A 16099-nucleotide genomic window follows, 5' to 3' on the forward strand; every position below is an offset into this window, starting at 1 on the left:
TTGCTAAAAAGATTGTACATAATGCAATTTTTACAATTCATAAGACTTGGCCCTGTTTACTGGACTTCACTGGATTGCTTTCCAAAAGCTAAGCATATTTTATCTTTTTACCTATCCGAATGTTATTTTTTTATTAATTTACCACCTCAAGACATTTTGTTTTCATTTTGTAAGTTCCCCTCCTCTGTCATTTAAGTGGCTGTCATGAATGACTCAGGATTTTCAAGCCTTCATTTACATTGGCTACATAGATAATGGCATCATTAGTTAGCACCTCCATTCATCTAAATTTGTCTAAGCATAGTGGAAGCTGCCCATGACATTTTCTAATGAAAGAGACAAATGGATGTCAATCAAGTGACCCCACCCATTTCAACCTTATTTTGTATGGTGTGTACATGTTTGTTTATATTTCTACCATAAAAATAGGCTATTTTTTGATCTGGACATCTGCCTGTTAAGGTAGGTTTCCCAGGCAGATCACTGTTGGCATTAGACTAAATTTGGAAAATTTAACACCAAATGAATGACAAAAGAAGAGAAACAGGATATAAAATTAATTATGGCAGAATCCATTCCCTAAAGATAAATAATTTTTGATGCTCTAAATTTCAAGATTCCACAGTTTTACTTCAAATGAATTTATAATGAGAAAGGCAAAATCATTTCAAGTAAGCCAGCAAATTTGGGTCAAAATGAAAGCAGTTCTGAGAGAGAAAGAGAGATGTTCCTGCTTTCCATAGGGCTCGTAATTTTCTGTCTATTAACAAAAATGTATATGTATTTATTTTCTATTAATATATGTGTGTATATAAAAATACAGACACAATAGTATACTCTAGTGTCCTCCCTATTTCCCTTTGTTTTTAATAACCAGTCCAATCTCTAGTGCTGTTTGGAAGGTGAATGCTCATTAGAACCTGATGCCAGTTTTAATCTGAGATTACTTTGCACTTGAAATCAATTGCTGTTTTATAATCTGTGACATGTTTTTACATGTTTAGAAGTGCTGCTGCTGCTGTAAAAAATTCTGTGTTGATATTATAATGAGTTTATGTGTTTAGCCAAAAAGTACAGTATGCTAAGATTAGACAGTAAAGATTCTAAAATCCTAAATGGGCTAGTAAACCGTTGGTAATAATTATAGTTTTATGGGTAAAAAATATTTCTAACAGCTTAATACTGCATTAAAGTGCATTTTTCCCTAAAGTTGTTATGGAATTTCTTTGTCCATAAGGAATATTTTTTAAAAGTTTACCATGTAAACTTATTTGATTTGGAAATGCATTGGAGTGAAGCTAATCTTTACACCCAGGACCACAGACTGCAATTTCACTTACCATTATCCATGGCAGGATGTTTAATTTTACTCCTGTGACCTAAAGAATTTTTAGTGACTTTTTAAAAGTGGAATGTGGGAAGTAGCTCCAGCTCATTGTGAACGTGGGAATTTGATAAATAATGCTCTAAATGACCATCTACTCTACTACTACCATCTACTCTGTGACTTGTAGTATAATGAGTAGATGTGGAAAAGCAGCTATCACCTAGACTGTAGGTTTAAAGTTTAGAATGTTTTTTTGGCTGTGGCTATAGTCAGAGTCATCATGGCAATTACATTTGTCATGTAATTGGCAACATGCTTTTTGATCCTTTAGTCCTTTCCCCCCCCAAATTTGCAGAAGGTATAAATGCATATTCTGCAAACTAAACTTGCTTTCTAAAAACCAGACTGGGCTTCTCTTTCTGTTTACATTTGGAAACCAAGAATCCTGAATTAGAAAAATACCTGGCTTTCTTGCTTAAGATTTTGGAAATAACATTTAAAAAATATATATAGGTGTATATGGAAAGAAAACTGCCTTCTTTTTGGAGGAAAGAAGCAGCCTTGGTTTTGTTTATAAACAGTTCAAACCCAGTTCAAAACTACTATTGGGAATTAGATATGGAAAGGTTCAAGCTGTTCTGACTTAAATTTTTAGATACGTAACATATGTGATGACCACCCACCTAGTGGCTGAATAGTATGTTTACTTTCCTACAGTTTTCTGAACCCATTCAACTTTGGAGATTTAAATATGGCATAAATCTCTGTGCTCAGGAACCTGATGTGGGAATCCCTGCGTAGCAGGATCCTCCAGCCTCGACTCTGGTTCTTGTCAGTTTTTTTCTCTAAGTCACTGGTTCCTTCTCCACCCCACACACTTGACTCTTCTCTTCCTCTAAGCCATCCCCCCTGTAGTGTGCCTCACGGGGCCTGGATGGAGTGCCCAGAAGGCAGTTGTTTAATGGCTGTACAACATCCTGGGGGTACAGTTTGACAGACTTAGCCTTGCACACAAGCTCTTTAAGGCTAAAATTAGCCAAGTTTTTTTTCTTTCCTCCCTTCTTCCAAAAGGTTGTATTTAATCAAAGAATCTTACATCTGGGAGAAGTTCTAGAAGAGGCCGATAAGCTAAGGTTACATTCAGGTTCTGGTTCCTGAAGAATCCACAGCCTAGGACCCAAAGTCCCTTTAAAGTGTTTCATGATCATTAGAGGGCTCCGAAGGAATCCCTGAATGACTTTAAAAGTCCTGGTGCCCTCCCTTCTCATCTAACCAGGGCTTGCAACCACACTGGGCCCATTGCCTCAACAAGGGCATAAAGAAGTTTGGAAAGCTTGGGTAGGCTTGGAAAAATGACAGGGATGGATGTTTCTCATCCCACTGTTTCAAGGAGAAGATTGGAGGACAGGCGGCTGAAGGGACAGATACCCGGTGCAGACACTTGACAACTCCTGGGCAGTGGGCCAACCACCAGGCCGAGTACTGGGCGCAGCTCCAGAGCCCGGGCCCATGCCCAGGGCACTCAGTGGTTTAAAGCTGGCACGAAAAGAACACTCCTGCCGGCAGGAAACTGAGTTGAACAGATTGGGAAAGAGCAAAAACGGGCTGCCCAGGAGGCTGTCTCCTGGCCTGGGGTTGCCAGTTGTCAGTGGCAACCTAGAGTAGAGCAGATTTCGGGTTTCCTCCTGCCTAGGGGGCTGGGAGTGATGGGGTTGGATACAGGGTGAGTGCAGTGTGTAGAATTCAGCACAGGACGGCACAGAGGCACACAGGCCCCTGGGGAGAAACTCTTCATCAACTTAGGCCTCCCAGGCCAGCTTTGTCTGGGTTTTGTAGTGTCCTCTGAGAGTGAGTTCTGATGCGTTATAATTTCTGTAAAATGTTAGAACTTCCTTGCCCCAGATTTATCTCAAGAAGAATTTTTGAAAGAGTAAGGCAAAGAGCAAAATTTTCTTAGCCTCTTATTTAGTGCTTACCCTGTTTATAAGAAAAGGAAAATCAAAGAGTATGATCAATCCTCCTCCTGTTGCATAATTAACTCCTATTTTTATATGTTAAACCCCTGCAGCTATTTCTTAAGGGCTAAACGTTGGTAAGTCCCACTTGCCTATACCTGAAGGAAGGCAAAATAATTCTGAGTTTTATTAAACAATTCTGGACCCTGGAGAATGCAGGCATTGTGTTAGAGCCAAGAAAACAAGAAAGAGAGTGAAGCTTTGGGTTTGCAGAAATCCAAGTGGGCTTCAGGTTAATAGCAGGGAGTTGCAGCTTGTGGCTCATATAATTAGCAGAAATAAAAAACAAAAACAGAGACTTTTTTCTAAGTAAGACACGACACTAAAACTCAGTAGACACCTCAAGGAGTGTATTGAGGAATCTGACGTTTCAATAAAAATTTCACAAGTGATTTATATATATATGTCGAATTTTGAGAGCTATAGCCATGTAGCTTAAGAATAATGCCATCCTTCCATGATCCTAAAGCATGAAGGTAAATATAAGACCTCATTTGAAGTCATTTCTCTATTGTTTTTGAAAGCACTGTAATCGTTTTGCAGCACATTTTTCCTTTCTAGTTGCTTTCATCTAGGGCAAATTTTTTATTGGTTAATATGTGGTGGAGGAAGATTACTGAGAGGTTCTAATCTGGCCATTAATAATCATAACAGTAAAAAAAAAAGTATGCTACCCACTTTTCTAAAGTGCTTAAATATAGTAGCCCCACTTTACAGATGGGGAAATTTGACTGTAGAGAGGTCAGACAAATTTCCCAAGGTCAAGATGAGTGGCAGAGTCAGGTTTCAAACCATAATCTTGTGGTATCATAGTCCTGACTTCTAATCACTCTGTCCTGGGAAACCACTTTATCTCTATAAAATGTAGGGTTTTTGTGTGTGTGTGTGGCTACCATAGGGGTGAAACCTACTTTAAAAAGGTGTGAGGGTTATATATAAACATAAATAAAGTTCCTGACACATAATAGTCTCCCAATAAATGGTTGCTCCTACCATTACCAAGGAGTAAACCAAATAGAGGAAAACCCACATGGAGATACCAGTAATTGACTGGATCTTCTGAATCAGCTTCATGGTGACATTTTATTAGGCCTGCACACCTACTTCATCCTTATTTTGTATAAGAAAGTCATTTCCTGGTCATTACCCAGTGCTCTGATTGGAGACCAGAATACCCAGGCAATGAATAAGCCACAGGGCTAGAAATATCTTGCTGGTTTATCTAGTGCCAGTCTAACAAAATATAAAATTCATCTCTAAACACTCAAAATGACTGGCTGAATTTTTCTTGACTAATGTATACAACATCTAAGGAAAATTTCTTAAAGCAGCTATGATGCCACGTGGCATCTCCAGAGCTTTGAAATCCATTTTCAGAAATTGATTTCGTTACCTCATTGCTTTATTAAGGCCATAAAGTCTGTCTACCTCGCCTGGTTCATCTCCCCAGACAGACTTTCTAACACTTTCCAAAATGCCTTCCCACCGCCTGTTCTCTGTGCTGGAATATATCTTTTTTTCTCTCTCTTCCTGGATTGCTCCGATTCATTCTTCTAGGCTATGTCTTGAATGCTGCCTTCTGTGTGAAGTCCCTCCAGCCCACTTCCCCAGAGAGAATTACTCTCTGTACTCCTGCAAAACCTGGTTACCACTCAGACCACCGTCACAATGTTTCATTGAAGTGATTTGTCTTGTGGACCCTTCCAAGCCAGGGACCGTGGTTTACACATCTGTGTGTATGTCATTACAACTATTGCAGTTGATGTCACAGTTTAAGTTCTATGTAACTGCTTGTTAAGTGAGTAAAAAGTTTTAAGTTATATGATTCAGGGTTTTTTTTATTATTATTATTATTATTATTATTAAAGGAAATTGATTGGACAAAGTTCCCTGACTGGTTTTCAGTGGGCTGTCATAGGAGTTCTTGGTCATTCGTTGTGATGGAAGAAATGAACTTGAAGAAATGGACCTGACTTCATGAATGTACATACTCTCTGCTTTCATCTGTAGTGGTGAAAGTCATGCTTAAGAACCTGACCTGGAATGGGTTAAAGAGAACAAACACCAGCAGGAATGGTGGCCATGATTGCATTGTTAGGGGAAGAACCACAGATCGGTGGCCTTAGTTTAACATCCTAGCTAAGAGTGGAATGAAAGATGACCTTGGAACATTTTAAGTTCAATAGAATCGGTTACTCAATTTTCAGTTGTCCCTTTATTCTGAGCTGTGCCATATTTCCCCCTCTCTTACTCTCAAGCTTTGTATAAAATTCTACTCTTCACAGCAGTCTTGGGCTAGTGGTGAATGAAGAATTAACGGAGAGAATGAGCTGAATTAAAGCCCTTTCTTACCAGCACCTTGTCAAGGAAAATGGTGTCCTGAATGGTAGAATGAGTGAAGATTCTGGGCCTGAATCCTGTTACTATGACCTTCCTAATCAGCAGCACCCAGCACAAGAGACTCTCTGTGTCTCTGGCTCCAGCCATACAAGTCTCATTCTTGAAAGATTGCATATGCTGTTCCCTCTACCTAGGAAGCTTTTCCATTCTCCTTTTGTCAAATGAACTATTTCTCATCCTCAGCTCAGTTATCATTTACACAGGGAAATTTTCCCTGATTAGGTCAGTCTCCTCCTGATTGTTGCTTCTTAGTAGCATGTATCATAGTTATGGGTTTACATTTATTTGTAAGATAATTTAATTTATGTCAGCTTCCCCTGTGGTCAGAAGCTCCATGAGAGCTGTTTTTTGCACCATTATAATCCCAATTCCTCAAATAGTGCCAGATGCAAGGTGGGTCTCATTAAATACTTGTTTAGTGATGTGAGAAAAAAACTATTTTCCCCCCAAAGATATTAGAGGTCGATGACTCCTGAAATGGAAGACAGTGGATAACTTGAGTTCCACATCCATTCACTGAGTCCCTCCTGTGTTCCTGACGCTGTTTGAATCTTAACAACACCCGATGAATGGGACACTGAGCGTTGCTTTCATGGCTTCTTTAAAGCTTCTCTTGACTATGTATAAGCCAATTACAGTGATGATGACAATGATATTAATGTAAAAGTAATAGTGAATATGTGTAGTAGATTGAGCATCCACTGTATACCAGATATACTGCAGCATAGTTGCCTTCTGTTCATCAATTCACCTGATTTTTACATAACATATGAGGTAGGCATTTATTGTCTCTAGTTTGTAGCTGAAGAAACAAAAGCATCAGAAAAGTTAAGTTTCTGGCTCAAGATGACTCATCTAAAGCTCAAACTCAGAAATTCCTTGGTGGCCCAGTGGTTAGGACTCCATGCCTTCACTGCTGTGGTTCTGGGTTCAGTCCCTGGTTGGGGAACTAAGATTCCACAAGCTATGTGCTCAGATGCTTGGTCGTCTGGGACTCTTTGCAACCCCATGGACTGTAGCCCGCCAGTCCCCTCTGTCCATAGGATTCTCCTGGCAAGAATACTGGAACGGATTGCCATGTCCTCCCCATTCAGGGATTGAACCCAAGTCTTTTATGTCTCCTGCATTGGCAGGCAGATTGTTTACCACTAGTACCACCCGGGAAGCCCCAAGCTGTATGGTGTGACCAAATAAATAAGTAAAGCTTGAACTCAACCAGAAACTCTGGTCTAGATAACTTGTTAGACTCTATTTTTGGATATTAGAGATAGGAATGAAAGTCAATCAGAAATGAATCTGAAATCCCCCTAAAACATCAAACTTCAATATTCTGCTCTCTGAGTACAATCTGTCCTTCCAAGTCTCATTCCCAACCCCAGTCAACCTCACAGAGACCCTCAGGGCCTCAACTTCTCTCTCTGCCTATTCACTGATCTCCCTTTAGCCCAGCTTCTATCTTAGCTTTCACAGAGGCTTCCCCTCTTAACCTTCTACTTTTACTGTATCCATCAATGAAGACTCAATTCCATGATCATCTCCTCTACTCATTCACAATTTGATCCTTAGATCTCTCATATAGAGTTGTTGTGAAGATTAGCCGAGTCAGTGCATGCAGTCTTTAAAACAATTCTTCACATATACATAGTATTATTGCTTTTGTTTATCCCTGGTCAAGCACTTTTGGATAAACTCTTGTCTGTACTGACATAGACCACCTCAATTGGATCCTTAATGTTTCTGTCAATCTTCTTATTTAGCAAAGTTAAGCTCTCATATATTCTTTAAGGAATATTTTAAACCTCTATTCTTCACAAGTCTTTTATTCAACTACTAATACACTTGCCTTCAGCAAATGACCTTGGCAGTGAACATATTTTGTTACCTGCTTAGTTAGCATCCATTCCCCTTTCATTCTGGTAATCACCACCACCCTCCTCATTCACCATCATGTCTGTGGTTTGGGTGGATGACTGTATCCTTTTGGCCATAGTGATTGGTTCAGGAGTAGGTATTGGACCCAATGTGAGCCAATCAAAAACTTTCCTAAGACACTAGAAACATGACTGTAAAAGGTATCTTTAGACCATACATAAATGGACCTCTTATCACTTCACTTCTCAAGCTCTCTATCTAGATTCCAAGATGAGACAGCTCTCTCCCAGCCCCTCTAAAACCACTCTTGCTTATCTCTCTTCTATCCCCTGCTTTTCTCATGCTACATTCTCCTTGTGTACTCTAACTGCTGCTGCTGCTGCTGCTAAGTCGCGTCAGTCATGTCCAACTCTGTGCGAGCCCATAGACGGCAGCCCACCAGGCTCCTCTGTCCCGGGATTCTGCAGGCAAGAACACTGGAGTGGGTTGCCATTTCCTTCTCTAATGCATGAAAGTGAAAAGTGAAAGGGAAGTCGCTTCAGTCATGTCCGACTCTGTGAGACCGCATAGATGGCAGCCCACCAGGCTCCTCTGTCCACAGGATTCTCTAGGCAAGAATGCTGGAGTGGGCTGCCATTTCCTTCCCCGGTGTACTCTAACTACTCCATAGTTTTCATTTTTACTGTATGCCAGTGACTCTTGAATCTATGTTTACTCAATCCAGTGTTCTATCTGGAACTTCAAATGTTTGCTGTGTATTTACACCTTGATGTTCCAAGGGCATCTCAAATTCAACTTAATAAAAACAGAACTTATTATCTTACTTCCAAATCTGCTTTCCCTGCTATATTCTCTGTCTCTGTTTATAGCACTGCAATCTCCCAGAGGTACAAGCCCATGTTTGTCTTCTGACCTTCACCTCACCTGATCCGACCCAACACTGTGTTGGTCTCCTAAAACATTTACTGAATAGATTCCCCACTTTTAGCAGATGCTGATGGCCACCTGCCTGACAAACATTCTCCCTGCCTTCTTCCCTGCTAACAGAATTCCAGTTTTGCTCAGGTATCCACGTGATGCTGTAAAGATATGTGCTTGAGGCAACTGGCTTCAGATTCTGTCCCAGATCCAAAGGATGAGTCTTGATTTGTCTATTCTAAACCAATCATGATAATTCTTGTCAAAGAATAACTCAGAAGTAGTTAGTTAGTTATCTGCACAGAAATATTTGACTCATATATGAGAGAAACAGTCATTAGATTGTTGTCAACGAACAAAGGCAAAACAACAGGAATTATGGGAGGAGGGGAGGATAAACCCCCAGACCTTCTGTACACATTACATCTTGTTTTATATTTTGGATGAACTGATTAGCCAGCATTTTGTTCATTCTGCTGCCACTTTTTGCAAAATCCTTTTACCGTTTCCACCTTCTACTAGCTTAGCAGGTATCACGTTCTCTAGAAAATCTCCATGGTCAGCTCCTAATCCCTGTTACACACCAAGTGTATTAGAATCCCTTCTTTTGTTTAGGATGGATGCACACACACGCACACAGGGTGATGCGTGCTGGCTGCTAGATTACTCTTTCTCTAGTTAGATAGGGAAACTCTACAGTTCAGGGGGGAAATATGTGCTATATGCTAAATATAGATCTACTTGGGTAAGGCAGGATTTTGAAGAGGAAAGAAAAAGCCACGTTCATTGCCTCTGATTAGTTATGACTAAGGACCCTTGCATGCATGCGAGTTAAATCATTTCAGTAGTGTCCGACTCTGTATGACGCTATGGACGGTAGCCTGCCAGGTTCCTCTATCCATGGAATTCTCCAGGCACGAATACTGAAGTGGGTTGTCACACCTTCCTCCAGGGGATCTTCCCAACCCAGGGATTGAACCCATGTCTCTTATGTCTCCTGCATTGGCAGGTGGGTGCTTTACCACTAGCGCCACCTGGGAAGCCCTTTTCAGTTCAGTTTAGTCGCTCCGTCATGTCCAACTCTTTGCGACCCCATGAACCGCAGCACGCCAGGCCTCCCTGTCCATCACCAACTCCCAGAGTTTACTCAAACTCATGTCCATTGAGTTGGTGATGGCATCCAACCATCTCATCTTCTTTCGTCCCCTTCTCCTGCCCTCAATCTTTCTGAGCATCAGGGTCTTTTCAAATGAATCAGCTCTTTGCATCAGGTGGCCAAAGTTTTGGAGTTTCAGCCTCAACATCAGTCCTTCCAATGAGCACCCAGGACTGATCTCCTTTAGGATGGACTGATTGGATCTCCTTGCAGTCCAATGGACTCTGAAGAGTCTTCTCCAACACCACAGTTCAAAAGCATCCGTTCTTCTGTGCTTAGCTTTCTTCACAGTCCAACTCTCACATCCATACATGACCACTGGAAAAACCATAGCCTTGACTAGATGGACCTTTGTTGGCAAAGTAATGTCTCTGCTTTTTGGTGTTCTGCAATTCTGGAACATGGATTATCTGATGTACATCATTTCTGAAATGAGTGGTTACTAAAGTTGAACTCCTAAATAACTGTAGACAGACAGAATCCCTTAGGAAACACATAAAACTTGACTGTCATTTATTTAGCATTTTATTTAAGTTATAAAGTGTTTCATAATAGCCTTGTTAATAGATGCTTGGCCAGGGCAAGAAATAATTTACTGGACAAGGTATAACAGTTCCCATTTTATTCACTTCCTATGTTATATTTTGTATGAAGGAAAACAACTCACAAAACTTTCAACTTTCCCTGCTAACTTTTTATTTTGAAAAAATTTAAACATGATGAAAACTCGTTGTACCTTTCACCTAGAATCACCAACCGTTAACATTTTATTATACATACTGTCTCTCCTCTTCTTCCTCTCCCCAACAGGAAAACACCACACTTTTTATGACTGAAGAGTCTGAAAATAAGTTGGAAACACCACACTACCCTTTCATCCTTCAGCATGCATCTGCTACGGACAGTTTCTCTTACACAGCCACAATATCATTGTCATACTCAAGAAATTTAGCATTAATACAATGACATCATCTAATACAAAGTGTACATTCAAATTTCTCTAATTGTCCCCAATCTGATTTAGCTTTTTTTCTCACCTGGATCTTACTGAGACTCTTGCATTACATTTGGTTGTTATGTCTTAGTCTTCTTTTCTCTAAAACAGTCCCTCGACTTCTTAAAAATCTTTCACGACATTGATATTTCTGAAGACTCCAGACCCATCATTTGGTAAAATGTCCCGTAATGTATTAGATTATTACCTTTTGGTTGGATTCAGGTTAAGCATTTTGGGTAGAATACTGCATAAGATGAGGCTTCCTTCTTAGTGCAGAGCAGGAGAAAGTATTTTCATGATTGGTGATGTGCCGTTTGATCACTTTTATCTCTCTTTTTTTTTGGTACACTTCTCAAGTGAATAATTTTTTATAAGAACCTCACAGAGATGAGACCAATGTCTCCATTTATTGGGTATTTAGTAAAGTGAAATGGTGAATAAGGTAATTATTTTAAAAAATACTTTAAAGTGGTCAGGTTTCAATTATCTGGATATTTTCATTAAAACATTTTTAGCATCTTAGGAAACAGAATTATCTGCAGAGTTGTTTCAAATCTGCAGTTCTCTTTGTTCACACAGATCTGGCCACCTAATGGCATCTATTATCTCCAATTCACAGATCAGCACAAAATTCAAATGGCTTAAAAGAAGCACAGTATAGTGGAAAATAGAGATTCATCTAGAGTCCAGAGTAGTCAAACTTGTCTCATCCCCTTAGCAAACCACATGCTTTTCCTGGGCCTCAGTTTTCTCTTTTGTGGAATGAAGAAAGAGGACTTTAAGATCTTTAAAATTCTCCCATTTTAACAGTTCATTCATATCTTTAGTTCACTATCAAATATACCCTGAATCATTGTGACTCCTAACTTAAATGCTTACGATTTGTGCAAGATCAAATTAATGTTATTGTTTTTTCTTGGTGGAAATAACAGAATTTTAGTAATAAGAAGGAGTTGTGGAAATTATCCCTTCAACCTACCACATGATGTGGGAAACCCATCCTATTGGGCCATCTGGACGGCACTTTAGGTTATGTGGGAGTGATCCTGGGAAGCAAACTGTTCATGTGTGGGCTCTCTTAAGTTCTGCCTCAGCCGTTTTAGGTCCTACGTGATGATTGGCGATGTCCTCACTATCTTAGTTTGTTCAGGCTGTTGTAACAAAATACCACAGACTGTGGAGCTTATAAACAATAGAAATTTACTTCTCACAGTTCTGGAGGCTGAGATGTCCAAGATCAGATGCCAACATGGGCATGGCCCGATAAGAGCTCTCTTTCTGGCTCTTAAGTATGAGCCTTCACTGTATTCTCACATGAGGGAAGGGAAAGGATCTCTCTCAATTCTCTTTTATGAGGACATTAATCTCATTCAAATCGAAGAATTGATGCTTTTGAACTGTGGTGTTGGAGAAGACTCTTGAGAGTCCATTGGACTGCAAGGAGATCAAACCAGTCCATCCGCAAGGAGATCAGTCCTGAATATTCATTGGAAGGACAGATGCTGAAGCTGAAGCTCCAATACTCTGGCTGCCTGATGCAAAGAACTAACTCATTGGAAAAGACCCTGATGCTGGGAAAGATTGAAGGCAGGAGGAGAAGGGGATGATAGAGGATGAGATGGTTGGATGGCATCACTGAATCAATGGACATGAGTTTGAGCAAGCTCCAAGAGATGGTGAAGGACAGGGAGGCCTGGTGTCCTGTAGTCCATGGGGTCGCAAAGAGGCAGACCTGACTGAGCAACTGAAATTAATCTCGTTCAAAACCCAAGGCTCTGCATTTATGACCTAATCACCTCCCAAAGGCCCACCTCCTAATACTATCACATAAGGATTAGGATTTCAACATATACTTTTTTTTTTTTTCACTTTAAAAGGTAGACTTTAATTTTTTAGAGAAGTTTTAGGTTCACAGCAAAAGTGGACAGAAAGTACAGGGTCCCATATGGCTCCTGCCCCCTCACAGACATGCCCCCTTATCAACATCCCACAACAGAGTGATATACTTGTTACAGTCAATGAACCTATGCTAACACATAATAATCACCCAAAGTTCATAGTTTACATTAGTTTCACTCTTAATGTTGTACATTCTATGGTCAACACATGAATTTGAGGGCCAGACAGAGATATTCAGCTTGTAAGCCTTCACCTTCTCTTGACTTCAGGCATCCTTTCCTTTACTCTCCTTCAATAATGCACCTGTGTGTCTGTACCTGGAACTCATAGCTCAGCTCTTCTCTGCCTCTGAGATCTAGACTTTCAGTTTCCTTGCCTTAGACCATCCTCTCCTCCCTTCTCATTGCTCTTGAACAACACCTGGATATAAAATCTCTGGACACGTTTCTTCCTCCCCATTGAGTCCACCAGTCCCTTACAACTATATTTATCTTCTGCCCAGCCTGGGCAGTCACTTCAGTATTGCCCATACAACTTCCTCAGCACTCATGCTATGCTATGCTAAGTCACTTCAGTCGTGTCCGACTCTGTGTGACCCCATAGATGGCAGCCCACCAGGCTTCCCCATCCCTGGGATTCTCCAGGCAAGAACACTGGAGTGGGTTGCCATTTCCTTCTCCAATGCATGAAAGTGAGAAATGAAAGTGAAGTCGCTCAGTCGTGTCCGACTCTTCGGGACCCCATGGACTGCAGCCTACCAGGCTCCTCCGTCCATGGGATTTTCCAGGCAAGAGTACTGGAGTGGGGTGCCATCGCCTTTATACCTGAATATTTATCTATATGCCAAACACTGCACAATACACTTGCATAATATAAAACAGCTGTGCAGGGAAACAAAAAATCAACTTGTGAAGAATACTGTAGGGTAAGTGTAGAGTTTCTAGAATAAAAATATATATTTAACGATATTGTAACCTAACCAAGCAAATACCACTGACCAAATCACATATTATTCATATAGAGTAATAATGGCAACTTTTCTGGGTGAAAATGAGACACCTGCCAATGAAATTGAAAATATTACATATGTAATCTTAAGGACCTTAAAATATAGAGGGTTGCAGACATGTGAGGTAACAAATGTTTCCTCTGATGCGGACTGATGTGCTATGGTTTAAATTGGAGATGGAGTACAATGATTGCAGATCAAGAAATGTGACCCTGAGGGTTTGAATGTGTTTTTATTATATTTTTCAAGAGTAAATAAGTACATCATATTTCAAAACAACATGCTTTTAATGCTAATGTAAACCATGGGTGCCTTTCTTCATATTTTATTCCCAATAGATTTCTTTGCAAAGTCTTTATGTGAATAGTTACATTAGAAATCAGAATAGAATATTGGCACAAGAAGGACTCTTAGAGATCATTCAGTCTATTAGTGAGGGAATTGAGGCCCAAAGGGGCAAAATCACTTTTCCAACATTGTATAACTCTGGTGATCCAGCCAGATCTAGAGCCTGGTTTTGAGGTCAAGTTATTTTCCCAGTGATTTTCAAGCCTGTCTGTCTAGGGGCTTGAGGGGTCTCTGGAGGCATGTTAGCACTCCCTTGGAAGGGAGCATTGATTGTTTCTCATCTTCTTAAGCTAGTATCCACTACTTTTGAGTGTCTTACATTTTGTGGTTCTGCTTAAAAATTTGAACTAGGGAAAAGGATTCCAGTGTTAAAACATATATATTTTAAAAAATTGGTAACCAGGCCTTATTCATTCACATAGTAACTGAATTTTCCCCTGTAGCTAATTAAATGCTAATAATAATTAAATAGTCGATATTAGTATTATGTTCTGGATTATATGCATTTCATATGTTTTATTTAAATTGTTTCTTTACATAAATGCAACAAACATGTTTCTATAGACAAAGATGCAGATCAAATTGAATAAAATCCTCTCTTTTGCTGTCTTTGAAATCAGCAGCCTTCTCCTTGATTTTGCCAGTATGCAACCTGGCTATGTCAGAAAGAAGAGAAATAAAATAGACACTGTAAGATGAAATTAAAAAAAACAAGCAATTTTAGGTTTCTACAAACTACCCACACTCACCTAGTGGGAGTCTGACATGTTGCTATGTATACATGGCTAGAAACCTATCAGATTCATATTTCTATCTAAAGAAATTTATTTTCACAGCTCTATTCCTTCTCAAGAATGTCTTCCCAAGGAATTATAAATATTGATTGAGATCAGATTAATAACAGCATACATTTTTCTAAGTGTTTTGCATATTACAATTAATAATGAGTCCCCAGCATTCCAGTGACTGTAGCCATGTTTCCCTGGGTCATGGAATGGCCTATATTTCAGTTTCTCTGAGTGTTCTGGATTTCTAGTTAACCAGTATTTTAGTACCTGAAAATTTTCAGTGATCATTTCATCCTTCCTTAATCCTAAAATGTATTTGACTACCAAAATGAACTTGAATAGACTATTAAAAAAATAAAATCCAATTTCTTGAAGTGGTTGTTTTCCCCACTAGAACAAACTCAGCTTGCGCAGTGATAATTCACAAATGTTTAGGATTCCAGTTATGAGCTTCTTTCCTTTATTAGAGCAATTAAGATCCATGAGAATGTAAGTTTGTTTCAAAAATACCAGGAGCACAGATTTCCCTTAACATTTTTTTAACTTTCACAGAAAATTAAGATTTTATGAGCTATAATTTTCACTTTTTTGACAGTCTAATAGGTGTATGACTTTCCTCGATATAGCTGTTTCCTTCACTACCTGTGGTGATGTGGTTGCGATATTAAAAAACCAAAGGCGTGCACTGAACTCTGGCTATAATGTTTCTAAACTAATCCAGCATGAGGAGAGAAGTGATTAGAAAGGTGACGGTTCCCAGTGGAAGATGGATAAGCTATTTCTAGAAACTACCATTACTACTGAAAAAACTAATTGCTTTCCTCTCGTTTTTAGATATTTCTACCAGTTCAGGAAGGACAAAGTGTGAGGAAACTTCACCTTGTTGCAACTTACCATGTTTCTTTCCTAAACTGTCGAGAGCAGAGAGCACTGGATCTCCAAAGCAAGGTTTTGAGATGATAGACTAACGTGCTTAAGAGAGAAACTATGAAAGTGTTTCTGTCTATGAATGAGTAGATCAATAACTCACTATTGATTTGATAAATATTATGGGGTGCCCACTATGTGGCAGGCAATGGGCTTCTAACGTGATGTAAGCAGTAATAATCAGTAAGAAAAATTACTATGGTAGTCCCAAGTGAAGGAATGACTCAAATATCAACCTAGTGCCCTTTTAGGGCTTTGCAAAATTTGTTTTAAGTCAATTCATGCCTAGAGAATTCTGTGGACAGAGGCTACAGCCCATGGAGTCGAAAAGAGTTGGACACAACTGAGTGACTTACACTTTCACTTTCAGTTCAGTTCAGTTGCTCAGTCGTGTCCCACTCTTTGCGACCCCGTGAATCGCAGCACACCAGGCCTCCCTGTCC

This window comes from Bos javanicus, chromosome 7 (assembly GCF_032452875.1).
Source record: "Bos javanicus breed banteng chromosome 7, ARS-OSU_banteng_1.0, whole genome shotgun sequence".
Taxonomy (NCBI): domain Eukaryota; kingdom Metazoa; phylum Chordata; class Mammalia; order Artiodactyla; family Bovidae; genus Bos; species Bos javanicus.